The 18,083-nt window shown below is 45.3% G+C and overlaps 1 protein-coding gene across 4 annotated transcripts in view; it reads left to right on the top strand.

The window, feature by feature from the left end:
- LOC135111741 (uncharacterized) overlaps positions 1-18,083 on the top strand; it is a 383,652-nt gene that overhangs the window by 296,187 nt on the left and 69,382 nt on the right. For 3 of the 4 annotated variants that reach the window (XM_064025622.1, XM_064025465.1, XM_064025799.1), the window contains one exon: positions 3,747-3,805. The gene's annotated coding sequence lies outside the window, so the exon portion shown is untranslated. Of the gene's footprint in view, positions 1-3,746; positions 3,806-7,056; positions 7,831-18,083 lie in introns of those variants that run through there. The other variant, XM_064025524.1, reaches the window with a different exon arrangement.

Genomic DNA, 18,083 nt, shown 5'->3' on the forward strand with positions numbered 1-18,083 from the left:
ATGGAACGGGAGATTACCAGAAAAAGAAGTAGAACAAGAAGTAAGAAGTAAGAAGGAGAGGATGAGAAGGAAGTGGAGATAGTGGTGGTAGAGGAGAAGGAGGAGGAAAAGGAAGACTAGGAGGAGGAGGAGGAGGAAGAGAAACAAAACCTAAGGAAATGTGAGAAGCGACTTTATTTACATCACCAGAAGAGGAAAAATAGATTTAGCGTCCGGAGGAAAAACGGAGATGGTCCGAAAAGAGGGAACAAAACAAAAACAACAACGAAAACAACAGCAACAACAACAACAACAACAACAACGACTGCACGAAGGGAGGGAGGGAGAGGAGGGAGGAGGAAAGAGAAAAGCGAGAAGGAAGAAGTGGAGGCGATCCGTAAACAGAAGAAAAGAAGATGAAAGGAGAGATAGAGACGAGAGGATAGCGGGGATGAGTCTCTATCCCTCAGTGCCAAGTGGAGGGGCGGAGAGAGAGAGAGAGAGAGAGAGAGAGAGAGAGAGAGAGAGAGAGAGAGAGAGAGAGAGAGAGAGAGAGAGAGAGAGAGAGAGAGAGAGCATAGGGTGATAGTGCAAAAGGAAAAAAAAAGAAAAACAAAAGAAATAAAGACAGGAAGCAAGAACAACAGGGGACACTGGAATGAAATTGAAAACTCCCCCGAATGGGAAGTGAGGCAGGGCGAAAAATATTATTAAAAAAACTCACACACACACTCTCACACAAAACGTGGAGAAAATAGAAGACTCGAAAAGCAACATGCGATGTTTGGAGCGGCAGCAGCATAGCATGGACGAGGCAAGCACAGCGAAGCAAGGTAATCAGTATAAAAAGAGTAGGGAGAAAGGGAAGCAGAGGAGGAGCAGGAGAAGGAGGAGGAGGAGGAGGAGGAGGAGGAGGAGGAGGAGGTGATGATGAGAGAGACGCGGCGTGAGGGGAAGCAGACAGGACGGCCAGGGAGGGGAAACAATGGGAGAGTAAGGATGTGAATAATGTCCTGACGCCTGGAGGGAAGTGGCTATTTGAATTTTAAAGCAAGAGAGACGAGGGAGCAGGAGGTGGTGTGGTGGTGGTGGAGGTGGTGGTGGATGGAGGGATTGTGCTCGCAGGGTGGCCATTGTAAAGACGTGTAAGTTATGTGTGAGGCGAGGGTACTACTGTGTGTTCCAGCAGGTGATGAGTGTGTTCCATTGCCGCCGAATAATGGGGGACACCAAACAGTGGTTAAGCCTGTAAGGTAGAGCCTCTAATTGGATGTCTTGGTGCACCTTGACTTGTGATTTAGTGAAGCATAATGGGAGGCCTCTTTTCGCACCTCCCTGCTCCGCGTCTCTCTTTCGCCTCTCATTCACCGCTGAAGGTTTTATGTTCACAGTCCACCCCGGTGCTCCTGTTTCAGTGCCGGCTGTTGTGCTTGCTACTAACGGGGCTTCAGAAAAATGTTAAATGTTTCTCAACTTATGTTTTGCTCCGGGAGGCTGAGCTGACCTCCCCCTCCCTCTCCCCCTCCACCTCTCCCTTGACGCGGACACGTAAGGGGAGAAGGGCTGGCAGCGCGTCATTCCGGGTCAGCGTGCAGGGTGCGACATTAACGTTGTCCTTGCCGCCCTCCACCTCGCTGCCCTCCCGCCCACCCAGGGGAGCGCGCGGCCTATTGCTCAACTCCTCCTCGTAAGTATTTTTACAGAATTCTGAAAGTAACGTCGTATTTTCTGTGCAGTCTCTAATTTTGTTTTCCTTGTGTTGTCATGTTGCTGGACTCGTCCTGCGATATTAACCCCTTTATGGATATCGGCAGGAAAACAATGACTCAGGAACCGACTTTTTCTCCTCCTTGTGTGCCTAGCGCCCCTCCGCCGAGGCCTTTTAGCCTTTTCTCGTCACTTTCACCATACTTGCGCCGCTCCCCAGGACAGTGTTGATCTTTAGACACTCGCCCCTTCTGATTGTTCTCTCTGATTAAAAAAAAAAAAAAAAACGCGCAAAGATCATAACTTGAAGCACGGACTTTGGTGATGTATATAACAAGGTCGTGCGGCAAGAACCATGATCGTAATACCAACCTGTTCTTGCCAGGTGTCAGCAGGAGCCACGTGCCAGGAAGATGACACATAGGAGCGACACACTCGGTGCCATTAGCGTCATGAGACCCACCTCGCCACGAACCCTTCACGGCACCCGCCCCTCCCCCTCGCCACACGGCTTGATAGCGCCAAATCACAAGCCGCCACGTCCACTCACCAACATTTCGTCAGCTTTATGCCGCGGCGTGATGCACAGCAAGCACAGGGCGTCTGGAGCTGTATGATGGCCGAGACACCTTTGGGCCACGCCAGGGTGTAGCTCACGGCATGTCATGATGTGTCTCTGGAATCAGTCTCGGCAAGCTCTTTCATTTGCGTGTGTGTGTGTGTGTGTGTGTATGTGTGTGTGTGTGTGTGTGTGTGTGTATGTGTTTAAGAGAGAGAGAGAGAGAGAGAGAGAGAGAGAGAGAGAGAGAGAGAGAGAGAGAGAGAGAGAGAGAGAGAGAGAGAGAAAAAAGAGAGAGATGCAGAGAAGGAAATAAAGGCACAAATAAACAAACTCACAAAAAGACACAAGCAAACAAACAGACAAAACATACACACACCTAAACAGACAGACAGAAACAAAAAAAAAGACGAAAAAAACAACAAAAAAAAAAAAAACAACATAGAAAGCTAGATAAGTCAAACTGAACCACGTAAATGAGACGAGGCAAGAGACCGAGACACAGACTATAACCCCGAGACGGAGAGACAGAGACAAGTGAGATTTGAGACAGAGAGGCGAGAACTGACACAGGTGTGGGGCGAAGCAGGCAGGTTAGTGCTTCGGAAAGAGAGAGAAAAAAAGAATAGGAGACTGGAGCAAATGAATATAACATGCCCGGCGTTCCTGCGGGGTGTGACGGGGATGTCGTGCGGGGTTAACGATTAAACAGGAATTCTCTTATCAGTGTTGGTCGTGCACGCTACGCCAGGTTGATGCCGCCCCGTCGGTGACAGCAGAGGGCGGGTCAATAGCCGCCAGGGTTCTTTGACGGTTGTGATGTCGGCCTGGTGTGGGTGCTCCTGCTGCTGCTGGTGCGGCTGCCTTGTGCGTGATTAATGTCTGTGGGTCTCGTCCTTGTTCTGGCGGTGGGTATGCCCTGCGGTTGTTTGCTATATCTCGGCTACAGGTCACTGCGGTTTGTTGTTGTCTCGTGGTGGTGTAATTTGTAGTTCAGATTATTTATTTGTCCTGCATCGAGTAGCGGAGGCCAGTGAGTCGTGCATGGTTGGTGGACGGAGGGGCTGTGAGGGGCGCGTGGCTTCGGGTGGGGGAAGGAGGGATCAAGGAAGTATAAGTGGTCATATAAGGCGACGAAGTAACGCTCCATAAGAACAATTGAGTACGCAGTGTAGGCAACCTCACCTCTCATGACATTCTGGTCTGGGAAATGTTATACTTCTTTACCGTATGTTTAAATCTGTGTTCCTGTAATTAGTAGTGAGTTCCGTGTGTGTGTGTGCGTGCATCTGTGTGTGTGTGTGTGTGTGTGTCGGGGGGGAGGGGAGTAAGTATGTGGGTGAGTGGGGTGGGTGTGTGTGGGGGGGAAAGGAACGGACTCATGCAGCGAGACAAGAATCAGTATCAGCAATCGGATCCAGAAATACTGACGATGAAGTAAATGAACCGGGTCCTTAACAAAAGCTCTGTGACCTTTATTATTTTTTCCTTTTTCTTCAAGGGTCGGCCAGGGAGGAGAACAAAGCCGGATGAAGGGACGTGAGCTGCGTGTCCCCCAAGGTGAGCCAGGCGCTGCCGTGCACCTCACCTCACCTCACATCACCTTTCCTAACCTAACACAACCTCACTTCACTTCTTGCTTAACCTAATCGAACCTCACCTCACTTTACCATATCTTACTTCACCCTACCTCACTTTTAACTTAATAGACCTACTCTAACTTAACCTAGCCTCATCGCACTTCACTTTACTTAACCTTACCTAGTCTAATCCAATCTCATCTCACCTTACTTCATCTTATTTAATCTAACTCAACCTCATTTTACCTCACTTTACATCACCTTGGATACTCGAACTCATCCTCATGTCACCTCACTTCACCTTACTTAGCTTGACCCAGCCTCCCTCATCTTTCATCTTACCTACAAAACTAGTCTTGCCTTGCTTTGCCTCACCTCGCTTGACTTTCTTCTGTATTTCAAAACCATGAACAGGAAGCTTCAATCCGTGTCTCGAGCGGCAGTTCGATGCTCACGTACCATGTTCTGTTCCTCGTATTTTACTTGTCATTGGTTTTATTGATTATTTGGTTTTCTCTCAGTTATAATTACGTTTGATTTCCACTTATTACATTCTTCATGGTTTCTTAACATTCATATTACCAACAAATGTCATAAAAGAGACTTTTTTTTTATTTATATATTTATTTTTCATTTTCATTATCATCATTATTTTATAAGCTCTTATGATGCCACAGTTCTCATCTTACTTGTCAGTGTTAAGCCCTCAGCCGAACAAATAACGATGGACAATTACGATAACAGAATGACAGGACACCCAGATGAACAAGATAACGGATAAGAGTTTTTTTTTTTTTTCTGTGATGGTCTGGAACATACGGGCAGCTTACGAAGATGAGTGTTGAAGACTAAGGGAGGCCTTTTTCTTACAGCTGAACCATAGAGGCTGATGATGATGATGAGGAGGAGAATGATAATGAGGTCCATTGGTTTATTGGTGCATCAAAACACCACGTAAATGCATAAATGTGTGATAGGAAGAATGGGAAGGTCGAAGGTGGATTGATGTGATACTATGCTAAAGGTGTACTTCGTTTGACAGCGAGCATACGATAAATCTGTTGCTTCTGCTTTCTCTCTCTCTCTCTCTCTCTCTCTCTCTCTCTCTCTCTCTCTCTCTCTCTCTCTCTCTCTCTCTCTCTCTCTCTCTCTCTCTCTCTCTCTCTCTCCACAATTCTTCATCCTCACTTGTTTATCAAAGTGATGCATGCAAGACTCAGTTCTCCCCCTTGTAATGTAGATTTGTTAGCAAAGTTTAGAGCGGCTCGGTAAATGAGCGCGAGGGACCGGGACTGCCTCCTCCTCCTCCTCCTCCTCCTCCTCCTCCTCCTCCTCCTCCTCCTCCTCCTCCTCCTCCGCCTCCTCCGCCTCCTCCTCCTTTACCTTCTCCTGCACACTTCTCGTCCAATTTTCAGCCTCCCATACCTTCTTCCCTTCTTTATCCTACTAAATCAATATCATTCCCGGAAACTCCAATACTCGACTTTATTTTCTACCTCTCACGCCCACTGCTGTTACTTCGAACGAGTTGGTGGGGAGTCGTCTTCTCACTTTGTAGGTATCATGTCGTAATAATTCCTTGGGGTCTCTCTTACCTGCTTCACCAATGTTCCTACGTCACTATATTGTCTGCTCCACCTCCTCAATCCTCATCCCCCTCCGCGTGCTTCATTTCTCAGGCCAACCTTTGGAAGAGAGACACTGATTCCCTCCTTATGTATGGAGCCAAGAACTCACAACACAGTCAGGAGGAGAGGGACATGTTCTTATTGTTTACATCACGATATTTATGAGTGGAATCCCTCATGATATTCGACTCCCCGGTACACATGTGCACTACCTTCCCTCTTCCTTGTGTGTGTACAGAGCGCTGCCAAGACTTGTGCGAGACGATCTGGAAAGAAATATTGTAGTAGAATTGATGCTCCGGGGCTGCCACTCGCCTCCCTACTGCCTCCCACGGGAACCTGACGAGCGTGGGTGGCGAGTGTCCCCGGACCCTGCTTAGGTGTGTGGCCTTAGGAAACACGTTCCTTAGTCCCTCGCCGAGAGAGAGAGAGAGAGAGAGAGAGAGAGAGAGAGAGAGAGAGAGAGAGAGAGAGAGAGAGAGAGAAACTCGTCTCTCCTCGCTCTCAGTTCACCATGTCAGATTACTTGTATACTGCCCACTTATCACCTCACTTCCTCTTACTTATTTACGAATCAACGTCCAACTGCACCTCCCTTGGTTGCAGCCTCCCTAGCACCAGCCTCCCTCCCCCCCTCCCTTCCTCCCTCCCTCCCTCCCTCCCTCCCTCCCCGCCTCGGCGCCGGTCTCCACGCTCCCCTGAGCAGTAGTCCATAAAGATGCAGAATTCCCTTCTCTCGCACCTGAATTATCTCACCTGTAAAAAAATACATATGCATAAAAATTTGCGCCCCTCTCCCCCAGCACTGTATCAATCACCGGCAAACTTTTGACCAGTCCAAGGCGAGTTAGTGAGCGCACCTGGGCACAGCCGCCTCGCTGCCCCCGCCGCCTCTAAACATACAATAGCGTTCACGTATTTTTCTCGTCCGCCACCTCGGTGCTCCTTGACGAGGCGCTCAGAGAGTGGCCTCGCCCATAAACCAGGCGGATTAATGATAGACATCAGTTTTACCCGGAGTAAACAGTGGCAAGCAATTAAGATGGGCCATCTCCTCCGGGCGGCGGAGAGTGGTTGCCTTCTATAAAGTACGCATCGGCTGGCAGTAACTCTCCTTTTTGCCGGCCAGCCTCCAGCACTATCGGCCCAATAAAGCTTTCATTTGTTGCATTTGTTACTTAGTCTCCTGCATCTGGCATCACGTAAAACACGGCGCCCACACCTTACGTCCTCTTCCTCCTCCTCCTCCTCCTCCTCCTCCTCCTCCTCCTCCTCCTCCTCCTCCTTCTCCTCCTCCTTCTCCTCCTCCTCCTCCTCCTCCTCCTCCTCCTCCTCCTCCTCCTCCTCATTCACCTCCTGGTGCTCCTCTTCCTTTGAAAATATTTTTTTCAAGAGTTTAGAAAGCCGAGAAAATGTGTCTTTCTGGTGAGCCTCAGGAAAGAAAAGAAGAAACATATTTGAAATTGATACTAAACCTCGCTTTTATTGGTTTAAGCTTTAATTTCCATCGGGTGAAAGTTACAGTCTGTGTGTTTGCAGGAAAATTGATTAGTCGCATTGTGAAAAAAAGAACAATACACGTGTTAAGTTTTACGCTTGGCAGGTAGAGGAGAGCATTGGAGGGGAGGAGCACCCGCCTCTCAGCACAGCTATTCCGTCACGCCTCGCCGGTCACACCTCACGGCCACACCTCTGGCCACACCTCGCCAGGCACATCCCACAGGCCACACCCAGCAAGTCACATCTCTTTCTCACTCTGCGTGCGTGTGTGGAACATGGAAGATGAACTGGAAGATGAACAAGGAAAAAAAAAAAAACCGATGAACAGATCAAAGTTTAATTCGTGTTCACTTAACGCTTGCAACCTGCTGTCCAAGGAATTATCTAACTTGTATAATGTAAAAGTTTCAAAATGCAAAGATGATTTAGCTTTCACAGGTGTCCGATACTCCCCTCTTGAAAGCAAACCATTTAACTCATAGGACGGTGGAAAAAGAAAGGAATGTGATTATTCCAGAGTTTACCAATAAAAGGGATAAAGGAGTGAGGGTGCTGATAAACTTTTATGTCAGGGCGATAGACAGTATAGGCATGGGAGTGTAGGAGTGCCGACCAGCGTGTCTTGTTCAGTGGTGCTTCTGAAAGGTGTAGTACATTTTGTTATCAGTTTTATAACGTCAGTGTAAATTGAAATACTAGAAGAGGCAAGGAAAAAGATGTTGCTGTGGTATGTAAATGAATAGTGTAGTTACTCAGTTAATGGAGAGAGAAACTAATAAAATGAACGGCGTGTAGATTCTGGGCAAAACTGACACCTCTTCCTCTTCTCTCCTCTTCTATACATGAAGAACTATATGTCTTACACTATATACTTAGCTGTTGCCGTCAACTCACCCATAGCTGCAAAGACTTTTCCATAACCACCTGCAGCTTTTTGTACTACATTCTCTTCAATACATTTGTAAATTTCAAAAGATAAACTTAACCTCTACTCCCTTAATTTTTTAAGGTGTCTTTGCCAACTTTTTTTTTTTTTACATTACTCTGGATGTTAACAAAAACGACCGACCATAACAGTCAAATGAATACCTTACTCCCCGTGACTCACCTTCATACACTTGAGTAAAGCCCTGTCCATCCAACACACACGGACGGCAGGTGAGTGAAGGTGCTGGCGAGGCGAGGCATTGCAGCGTGCGCCGGCTGGTGTACGCTGGCCGTCACTCACGCTGCATCCCTCACCCTCCTCATTCACTGCCCATCATTCCCTCCATCACGCCCCCCTCCTCATTCACGCTCCTCATTCACCGCCATCACTCACCCGCTCCTCATTCCCTCCCATCACCCGCGGCCGTGATGTGTGCACTGCGTGTGGTCGTAACTGTGGGGGTTTATTTTCGGCAATTTAAGCAAAATATATGCGGGCCGTATGTCTTCCCTATTTTGAGGGACGCCCCCCAGATAGTGTTGTGCGGCGGCAGCGAAGGACTGCTGGCTGGAAGGGACGTGGGGCTGCTGTTGTGTTGCTGTGTGTGTGTGTGTGTGTGTGTGTGTGGTGTTGGTAAGATCTCTATTGTTAGTTTTTTTTTCCTTGTTATTACTGTGCTTATTAGTGTAAAGGTTAATATTAATGTTGATGCTTTGCTGAAGATAGTGATGGTGATGATAGTGATAATAATACCACTAATAATAACAGTAATAAAAAAATATTATTAATAGTAGTAGTAGTAGTAGTAGTAGTAGTAGTAGTAGCACGGCCTGCTCTTCGCCACACACGTCGCGGCATCCAGGAAAGAAGCAGAAAAGAAATGAACAAACCCGAAGAAACTGACCCAGGAATGCTGACTCATGCATGTATTGCTCTTCTATTTCACGGACTTTTATGTATTTACTTATTCCCTTACTGGTTTATTTATTTGTTTATTTATTTACTTATTTATGTGTTTACGTATTGACTTATTTTGTTTACTTATTCATTCATTCGTTGCTGTATGATGTAGTTGCGGCGCTATGTATCTATTATGACTTCTACTCGTGCATTACTTTGATCGACCAGTAAGTGTTCCCGGAGCTCAGTAGCCAGCACGCCTCTCTCTCGGCCTCACTTTTACGACCATGACTCGCATCCATTTGAATCGTTAGCAGAGCAAGCTTCGCAAATTGCTGGGTTTGTACGACTCCACTAACAGCCCTGAGACTCTGCTCCCACGCTGCCCCGATCCCTAACCACTCCTTACTGTTCGTTTTTCTTCTTGCCACGCATTACATTGCCAGGAAACGCAAACGAAGGCAGCAGTACTAAACTTTCTAATGGTTTCAAAAAGAGTGTCATGTGTTTATTTATTTTTTTCTCATTTATGCATTAAAATGGCTTGTATTCTTGAACATTCTGGTTTCTCATTTCACTTAACTTTCAACAAGCTCCAGTTGAAGTTAATGGACTTTTCACGAGTGTTTTCATGATTCTATTGAACGTTTACCAATAGTCCTGTACCAGTAATAGGAAAAAGCATCCGTGACAACCCGACTAATCGTCACTGTGGCCTTTGTTTTCAGCTGTCTTAGTTTGTATCATTAAACAATTAACTTTTATTGGGCCATTTTTTTAGAGACCGCAGAAATGATAAGTCAGGGGTTCGTGTCTGTCTTTCATATTGACAATGCAGAATCTTTATTGAACTATCACTGGAAGCAGGAAACCACTCTTGAGAACCCCTTATAACTTTCACTAGCCTATTGAAAGTGGTGGAATCAAGACGTCCAGATGCTGAACTCTTCCCTTGCTAGACAGTTTCTCCCTTAATCACCTATAATATTTTTAGACACATTTTTGCTTCATCCCCTTAAATACTTAGGAGAGACAACATTTACGTCCTATCTGCTGTCTTTCTGTGTCCATGCAAGAATTTTTTTATAGAGAACGTAATCAATCCCATACTTTGTCTATCAGTCAGGCTACGCAAATGTAGGAAGGCGATGATAGTGAGAGAATTAACAATACAGATTAAATATTTTCTTAAGCGTAGGGAGGACAACATTTACCTCCTATCTGCCCTCTTTCTTTGACCATGCAAACATTTCTTACGGTGCTCTTAATATAGAGGGAGGAATATCATAGAAGTAAGAGGATTAAGAATACGGGTCTATGCTTCACGATGTCCTTACCTGATAAAGCCGGTAGAACTTCATAATCAATCCCATGCCTTGTCTATCAGTCTGGCTATGTAATGATTACCTCAGTGCATTTTTACAAGAAGGAAGACCATTATAGTAAAAGGAATAGGAATAAAGGCCTAAGTCTCACGATCTTACTAAAACCTCACGGGACAGAACATTAGAATCACTCCCATACCTTGTCTAACAGTCTTGCTACATATTGATTATTGAGTACCTTCATTCCATCACATTCACTGTAAGCTCGAGAACCGTTAGCTTTCCAGTGCCTCACCAAACCCCACAGCTTGGACGGTTCGAAGCGACGAGTCTCAAAACACTTGGCGATAGAGTTGATCTTTTTCTTTTCCAGATTCTACTTTTTTTTCTGTTTACCGAGGCTATGCTTACTGAGATCAGTTTTCCCCAAGACCATTTAAGGATCCCTTGCTCAGTTTCGTTTCAGTGTGAGGGAAAATATTAAGTGTTGTTTTCTTCAGTATTTTCCACCGGTGCACCTATTTATTGCGGTGCATTTGAAATCTGGTGCCCCGCTTTTCCCTCTTCTTTTGCCTCACAATTCCACCTGCATTCCTCCACGTCTTATTCTCTAATCCTTATCATTCTTTTTTATGCTTTCCTCGGATCATCTTAATCACAAAACCGTGCCCGACTTTCTCCTCAGTAGGCACCAAAAAGTGGTCAGAATTCCCTCCTGCTGCGCCTCCTTATAGTGTTGCATTCACCATTCTCTCTCCCTCTCTCTCTCTCTTTCTCTCATTTCTTGCACCGAATCAAAATAACTGTTATAAGAATAAGAATAAGGATGATCAGAAAAACAGGAGGCACTTCTTTGAACACCTTGCTTTCTCTCGCCAGTGCAAGGTGTTCACGAACAAAACAGTCGGGAAAAAAAAGAGAAAACAAAATATAGTGATACGATAAAGTTCTTTCTGATTATTTCTTAAGAGAGCCGTAAAGGTGCCGACTGCTTTGCTCGTCATCATGATGATGCTCATGATGGTGATGATGATGACAAAGATGATAATACTGAAAATAACGATGACGTTCATTGTGATAATAAAAAAAAAATATAAATTAACTACTACTACTACTACTACTACTACTACTACTATCAATAATAATAATAATAATAATAATAATAATAATAATAATAATAATAATAATTATAATAATTATTATCGTTATTATTATTATTATTATTATTCATTATGATAATTATTTTCTATTTGTAAGAGGACCTTATCTCTGATTCGTTTTTGCATAGCAGTGGAGCCAAATTTTGACGATTATTAATTTTGCAGTGTGAAGTGCTCGACAAATTCCGATTCAAATGAGCAAGATTAAAAAAAAAGTCCCCGTCTTATTGAAATTTATGAGCAAAAAAAAAAAAAAAAAAAATAGTAATGAAGAACAGGACAGAGGCTGGTAGCTGGTGAATGAATAACCAGGATTTTCCTTGCAAGATAAAAAAAAAATTTCTTCAAGTATGCAACGATAACAATGGTAGTGATCACAATTATGATAACATTTACAGGAATAATGATGACGATCATCATGCAGTATTATTGTTATTGTTGTTATTATTATTATTATTATTATTATTATTATTATTATTATTATTATTATTATTATTATTATTATTATTATTATTATTATTGCTGTTGTTGTTGTTGTTGTTATTGTTACATTCATCATCATCATCATCATTACCATCATAACAAGGACTACTATTCGCTTTGCTGCCAGTTTTTACTACAATTACATTGTGCAGGAATAGTTTCCCTTAATATTTTTCTCTAGTTTTCACGTCATTTACGGAACTTCGAAGTGAAACTAACTTCACAGTAGTTTGGAACGACCTTGATGTGACAAATTGAGACACGAGTACACGAGTTCACCTTGCAGACACCTGTCCCTCCGTCCTCTGGTAAAACACAACACTTTAATCACGGCATTCTTAACCTTTTCTCTGGATTGCTCATCTTCTGTTTACCTTCAGAGGGCTGTAAGAAAAATATTTCCATGGACAAGCAGAAAAAATGGACTTTGATTTTGTCTTTTCCAGTATGACTATTTAAGAGACTGTAATAAAAGAAATCGTGTTTAAGAATTGCATCGTATGTGATTACTGAAGGATGGGGGAATCTATCGACGAAAGTGTTAACCTCAAATTATCCATAGAATTTTATAAATATACAAAAAGTGGCAATAGAATGAAAGAAAGAAGGAAAGGAAAACAAATAACAATCTACAAATAGTTAACAGGAATGAGCTGAGGTGATCCAGGAGACGATAACGCTGCGATCACCACACCAGCAGGCCATTGCCGAAAACTGTGAGAGGAATTAAACTTATAAGTGAAGTTAAAAAAATATACGAAAATGCAGTTTTACATCAAGGGTTATTGACTCGTGGAACCAGTTAGCAGAGAAAATTATCTGTACCACAGATATATACACATAAATTGCAAGAAGTGTATGATAAAGAAATCTTAGGAGACAGAACATCGCTAGCTGAGTTCTATTAGTACAGTTAAATAAGAAGAGTTTGGTTAATATTAACGGTTAAGATCACACACACACACACACACACACACACACACACACACACACACACACACACACACACACACACACACACACACACACACACACACACACACACACACACACACACACACACACACACACACACACACACACACACACACACACACACACACAAAAGTACCCTGCAAAACTGAATATAACAGTCATCAGTCCCACTCTCGGCACCCTCACAGAACCTGGGTAGCATTTATAGAACACCACGAGTCGTATTTAGCATGAGCGGTACACTCGGAACTGGAGTAAATCACATTATTGGTGGAGAGTCAATAGGGGACGTTAAAATATCAGATAAATTTATGGATGATAGACGGATATAGATAGGTGTGCTTTATACAGAGACTACCACATGTTGGTTTACTGGTTTCCTGCAGCTTCCCTTAGTTTCTTATGTTCTCATGTTCTTAATACAAAAAATATTAGTCTGGGGAGAAGTTACTCTACTATTAAGTCCAGCAAAGAAGTCAAGACGAGGGCCAAGAGGGAGCTATACTAATACTCTTTCCAGAGAATGCAACTGTTTCTGCAAATGTTCAGGTGTACTGATAAAAGTAACGTTGCCTGCGTAATTGATGCGTGAAACAAACGGGCGAAACAAGTGAAGAATCTGATAATGAGGACTCCCATTGCGTGTGCCTGAATGTGTCCAGATGTGCTGCTACACACTTTATCCATTCTCGTCCGCATGCAGTTCCTTTGTTCCAGAGATTGCTTGAGTCTTCGAATTTAAATTTAATCCGACCGTCGTGAAAACACACTCACACTCACACACACACACACACACACACACACACACACACACACACACACACACACACACACACACACACACACACGTTCTAAAAATATCGATTCTTCCTTGTCTTTTTTCAGCTCTGTAATGAACCACAAAACCCGGATGCTGTGAGATTATAGGTGGTGGCGGTGGACAGCCAGGAGGAAGAGAGAGATGAAAATAATTAAGGATAGGAAGAGGAAGGGGTGAAGACCAACAAGAACAACAAGTGGAAGAACAAGTGCGGAGACAAAGAAGAGAGATAAAACGGCTAGAAAAAAATAAAAGCAAAGCAGGAGTTAATGCAATCTGGCATTGCGTGTTGCCCGCAGCACCAAACACTAAAACTGTCACATATTTTCCCTTCGCCTCACTGTTACCATTTACTTGACCAGATAACGAGGAATAACTAGATCTTTAAATGCGTTTGTTAGGAGTAACCTGATGCCTGGACGAGGCCGGGCCGAGCCTCTAATCAGCCCCCAAGGGGTTGCCCACGAACCAAGGTCGGTGTGGGAGATGGTCATCAGCTTCCCTGCAACGAAGAACGCTAATGACTAGTTCTGTCCATCAAAGCCATCACACGCCATCCCTGTTCCTCCTTGCAGACACGGGAAGTCAGGGTCAGACGGACGAGAAAGACAGGTGGAAGAGCGTGAGGGGCTGAGAGGCGACGGTGAGCTGCAGGGAACAGCTTTAGACAGGCTCGAGGTCAGTCAGACGATGAGATGTATATTTCAGCTAAAGGATCAAAGCCAATAACCGTTGAAACTGCAGATGAAAATGTATTACTACCTGCCCATGCTGTACACCAGAATGCACAAGAGTTGATGTTACAGAATGAAGCACCTTTTATTGGCTGGGACTCGCGTTCTGTACTCTCATCCAAACGAAAGTACGACGCAATCCCGGAATATGAAAGCATGCAATCATAATAACATATTGGCCAAAATGCAACACGCACGTGCATGAATAGAGGCGAATAATCCATTTAAGAACACATCGACATATTGCATAACATTACATCATCACGCCATGGTCATTGCACCATAGTCATCTCACTCCGTAAAAAAAAAAAGAACACACTCATAAAAATGTACATTCACAAGCACAAATAAGCTCGTGCATATACGCAAAAATACATACACACACACACACACACACACACACACATATACATACACAGTTACGTGCATATTTTCACACCACACTGCAGTATAACACAGCGGCACACCCACATGACAAAAGGGATGCGAAAAAATGCAACAACAACAACAATCAGAGAGAAAAAAAAAACATGAAAAATCTGCACGAACGGAAATATCTCTCTTTTTTGTGAGTGTGCGTTGTGTCAGGAGCCGCCCCGCCGCGGCTCCGGGAGTGAGTGGAAGAAAAAAAATCATCGTTTATGGGCGATTCTTCCCAACTCTGACCGATTTTGACAAGAAGATCGACTGCAGAGATTGACGGAAACTGCAATTATGAGTCTGACAAAAAGTTTCCAGTCCTATGTGTAGAGAGAGAGAGAGAGAGAGAGAGAGAGAGAGAGAGAGAGAGAGTGTGTGTGTGTGTGTGTGTGTGTGTGTGTGTGTGTGTGTGTCGACCACACAGCCACAGGCCAGTGCGAGGTGACCTGCTCTTAATGGCACCCACCCACTGGCTTTCGATCCACAAGTCAGCAAACACCTCCACCCTGCAGGTAATGGTGGACGGTGGGTCTTGAACCTGGTGATTGCGTTACAGTGTACCACTGCTGCTGGCGTCTTGTTCCATTAAGATACCACACACACACACACACACACACACACACACACACACACACACACACACACACACACACACACACACACACACACACACACACACACACACACACACACACACACACACAGTGAGTCACCAATGAAAAGATTGAGTCTCCACTAGTTGCAGCGGCGTGAAAGTGTGTCCTGTTTTGGCCCAGCCCTTGACAAAAGGACAGGCATGGCTCAGGGCGACTGGTGTTGGAGCAACACCTTCACTCTCGTGTTGCCAGGCTGCGGCGTCGCAGGATGCACGCAGGTGTCTTGGTGGGTGACAACAATATTTCCAAATCAAATATAACCAATATTATGTATCCATAGATAAATTTTTTAAGTAAGCTATTTATTGAGCAAAATGTAGCAAGTAAAGTTAAGAAAATATTAATGAGGTGGGTCGATGATCCGGTATTGGTCTGGACAACACAATCCCTCATATTCTCTCATGCCACCTCGGAAGGTTGACTAGGAAAGACATCTGGTGACGGACGTGCAGCCTTCCACATATCGGTGCTGGGCGGCGCTGCCTCACAGGCGTCACGTAGCTGTTTGGTGTTTCATAATTTTCAATGAAACTGTGTGAGTTTGTCACTCTTGCAAAATAAATAAAAAAAATAGTAAATTGATTTTCCAGTCGGCAAAAAAGTCGCACATCACAGCGAGGTGATGTCAGTACGTGAGGCTGAGCCGCCAAGGTGACTTGGCAGGTGGTTACGCGCCCACACGTTTGTGAAGTCATGTCACCTTTCAAGGGAACATTCATATCTTTTTATCAGTTTCTGATCGGCAACAAGAATGAACAATGAGATCAGTGTCAACCTGTGACGCCACGTGTCCTATATCTTGGCGGCGCCTTCATTGTTCACGAGATGAAACAAGACACTGATCACGAAGGAGAAAAACGAAGAACAGAGACACTTAAAGGGTGACGGGGACAACCAATAAAGGCTGAACCAACGTGCGCTGCCTCAGGCGTGAGAGTGTTCAGGGAGGAGGCGCCCTTGGCTCAGGGAGGCAGATGGGTGTTCCCACACCAGCACCCCAAAAGGAGACACGTTCATTTCCGAATGTGATTAAATGGCAGTCATCGGTCAGCGTTTCACAGAGGAAGAGTGAAAGGTAGCGGACCAGTACGGGATGATCCTAGATGGGCGAGGGATGCGTCGGGTCGCCAGTAGGGTGGTGGAGGGGCAGCGCGGCGCACCACTCGTAATGTGTATTTCTTTACGTGTGTCTGCGCGTGACGGCCCTGCTCCTTGCCGACGCGGACCGACACGCCAACCCTGACATTTGTATAACCTTGCTCTGACATAAAGTAGAAAATTAATATCGTATGGACCAAATGTAATCTTGATGAAACCGACCGAGGATTGTCAGGGTTCCTGCCTTCATTAATTGATCAATTTCTTCTCACATTTATTGTCAAATGTCACGACTGAGAAAACTTGGTATGAACCTTACGGTAACTGACTTCAAAGTTCACCTATTAATTTTTAGTCACAAACCAGGGCGGAACATGACCACGTTTGTCACTGGGGCACATATAAAGCAGCGCGGCAAGACGCGATCCTGCTGGCCAGAGTATCACCAGCAGCCCCATCTGGGAACCGTGAAGTGGGGAGGGAGTCCAAGGGGCGGCTGTTTACTCCCGCGTCGTCCATATCTCAGTGACTCGTGAGGAGGCTGCCCAGACTGACCTTGGCCCTCACGAGAGTCAGACACAGCTATAAATAATGACATGATTAAGGCGAGTGTTGAAGGCCCATAATTAGGCAACATTTTCTTGAGATAAAGTATGCAGTTTGCAACTCACGCCAAATGCCCAGCCCTTCAGCCCGGAAGGATCACTCTTCTAGTCCCGTTAATCTGGGCATGAAACACGCACACGCTGCAGACTGCGCTGCCTAACACAATGTTTCATACACGTACACTTAGTATCTATAATTGCTTTCCATCTTTAGCGTTGGCACGATATACACTTTGATGTTCAGTGTTCTCCTTGACAAGCTTCCCAGGAGCTCCTCCGTGACCAGCCACCAGCCGCCCTGCATTGTGGAAGACTCTCGTGATCCGGAACTCATCGATAATTAACATTTGGAATATTATTTTGTATTTTCTCTTTACTAACCAGTGAGGCTTCCTCAAGGTCTTCATGCTCACCTTTCTTCCCGTGCTTCCATATGACCACATCCATCATGCAGCAGTGCGTCACCACCATCACCACCACCCCCTGCTGCTACCACCACTATCCCTACCATCACCTCCTCCCCCTCCTCCTCCTCCACCTCTTATACCAGGTCCTCCCTCCTCCCACTCACTCCCCCGTCCCTTCTCCCGCCCTCCCGCCCACCTTGACGAGCAGCAGCTGACGTGGCGGAGGCCCGGACGCCGCTGCCTCCACTATCATTAACTTGTACACTCTGCTATAAATTAGGTTTGTGTTTATGCCGTTTTTGTGATGACTTTAACCCTCCCAACATCCCTAGTCTCTCATCACCCCTCGCCACCAACGCGCATTCATCATCTTCATCAGGGAGAGGACAGGCTAATTGTGAGGTTGGGCGCAGCCGCTACTGGTGGCGTGGGCATGGACACCCCGCCGCCGCCCGCCTGATGAGAGAGGGGGGCCGCGCCGCGACACACCTCCGCCCCGCCACCACGCTTGGCCCGCCTCCTATTAACTCTTGTTTGATTGCGCCCCACAACGCTCTAACCATCGGCTGCGCGTCATCATAGTGTCCGCGATGGTGTGCTCCAACTTGTATCTTTTTCT

Source organism: Scylla paramamosain, chromosome 1 (assembly GCF_035594125.1).
Source record: "Scylla paramamosain isolate STU-SP2022 chromosome 1, ASM3559412v1, whole genome shotgun sequence".
NCBI lineage: Eukaryota > Metazoa > Arthropoda > Malacostraca > Decapoda > Portunidae > Scylla > Scylla paramamosain.